General features: G+C 36.4%; 1 non-coding gene across 1 annotated transcript; it reads left to right on the top strand.

Moving 5' to 3' along the window:
- Window positions 1-1711: 1711 nt before the first annotated feature.
- LOC138399270 (U1 spliceosomal RNA) lies at window positions 1712-1871 on the top strand. The gene has a single exon (XR_011236153.1). It is a non-coding gene; the product is annotated as a U1 spliceosomal RNA (small nuclear RNA).
- Window positions 1872-2096: the final 225 nt, after the last annotated feature.

The raw sequence follows: 2096 nt of genomic DNA, 5'->3' as shown, positions 1-2096 counted from the left end.
CTCGACTGCAGGTCACACAACCGATGCTTCAAAAGTTGAACGAATAGTGATACAAAATTTTTCCTCATCCGCCATATTCACCTGACCTCTCGCCAACCGACTTAGCACTTCTTCAAGCATCTCAACAGTTTTTTGCAGGGAAAATGCTTCCACAACCAGCAGGATGCAGAAAATGCTTTCCAAGAGTTTATCAAATCCCGAAGCATGCATTTTTATGCTACAGGAACAAAAAAAACTTATTTCTTGTTGGCAAAAATGTGTTGATTGTAATGGTTTCTATTTTGATTAATAAGGATGTGTTTGAGCCTAGTTACAATCATTTAAAATTCCCGTTCCAAAACCGCAATTTCTTTTGCACCAACCTAATCCTATATAAAAGTGAGAATGACCAAACCAGTTTGAATTGATGTGCATAAATCTCACAAATACAATGTTAAGCAAAAGAAGCCAAACACAAAAGAACATATATTATGTAATTCCACTAATGCAAATCCAAAAACAGGCAAAAAGTAAATAGTTTATTAGAAGACTGAGTAATATTACCATTTTTTGGAAAGTGGTTAATAATTCTAAGATAGTCTAAGAGCAGTGGTAATGCCCTGTTTCTTCACTGGTAGGAGTTGGTTATTATGGAGTTCAGAAAACAATACAAAAAGGAAGGCCTCAGAAGCAAATGTTTTTCTTTGAACTTTTCCTGCCCTGCTGTCTCCAGCCCCTCATTCTCCCCTAAGGCTGGCCATAGAAACTAGAATCCCTTTTCTTCAAGGCAGGACATAGAAACAGAACCCTACCAAAGCCAGCCATAAAACCTAAAACTATTACTCTAACTCTCCCTCCACCTTTCTGTGTAAAAACTGGCTGTAAAGAAATTATCTGACCTACCTTGTTTAATTGTAGGCCATAAGACCCTAATTGCAGACAAGGTCCTGCCCCATACCCAGAAGGAAGGAATGTTTCACGGACATGCCAAGAAGAATCTAAACACACATGCCTTGCTGAGTTTCCCCACTTGTCTATTAGCATTAGATTTGTACCATTTTTGTCCAATCATATTTCTACACAGCTAGTCATACTTTGTTGAACCTAAGCAAAAGAGTTACCCCTGTATCTTTGGGTCTTCATTCTGAAGGCTCCCAATGACACGAAAACTATGATCAAATACATTTGTCTGCCTTTTCTCCTATTAATCTGCCTTTTGTCAGTTGACTTCCAGCAAACTTTCAGAGGGTGAAGAGGAAGTTTTCCCTTGGCTCCTACAATTACATCAGTTCCATCTGTGGAAATTCACAGAACTGTAAACTTGTAGTGTGTATACCTTTCTGTATATGTAATATACTTCAATAAGAAGTTTTTTAATAAAAACAATTGGACAGATAAAGTGGGTTTCCAACAAAGGAATCAAAACAGCAGAAAAAAGCCATGATACAGTCAAATATCTTTAAAGAGCTAGAAGAAAACAGGTGTCTGTCAAGAATTTTATGCCCAACTAAATTATTCTATGAGAGTTGCAAGAACATACTTAAGAAAGAGTCAGAATGGAGAGCATTTATCCATAATAGGAATTTCTAAAATAAAGTTTCTCAGCTCTGGATAGGAACTTTTGAAAAATACAAATAAATAGATCTAAGAATTTCTGAATTAGTATATCTGAACAGTAGCAAGACATGGATTTTTAAAGACAATTTTCAGCATTTCAAAATGCAGTTAGGAGAGACTTACATGGCAGGGGTGACACCATAATCACGAAGGTGGTTTCCCATTATGAGGCTTATACCTTGCACTCCAGATGTGCTGACTCCTGCAATTTCCCCAAATTGGAAAACTTGACTGTATAATTTGTGGTAGTGGGAGACTGTGTTCATGCTCTCCATCCACCTCCCGAAACAAAAAAGCAGTCAAGGTTAACAACGGTTAGGATTAGGAAAATCCCAGATTTAAGTTCTAAGCTACAAGAAATAGTGATGTTTATATCCAGGTCAGCTAGTATTATTAATATCATTTATACTCCCAAGTGTTTGTTTCTTCATCTCAATTAGATTACTAATTTCATAAAGCATAAGTCTTTTTTTTTTTTTTTTTTTTTAACATTCTGGTCA

The sequence above is a fragment of the Eulemur rufifrons genome, chromosome 18 (genome assembly GCF_041146395.1).
Source record: "Eulemur rufifrons isolate Redbay chromosome 18, OSU_ERuf_1, whole genome shotgun sequence".
NCBI lineage: Eukaryota > Metazoa > Chordata > Mammalia > Primates > Lemuridae > Eulemur > Eulemur rufifrons.
The sequence above is the reverse complement of the archived record's forward strand: the minus strand, read 5'-3'. Positions and strand labels throughout refer to the sequence as shown.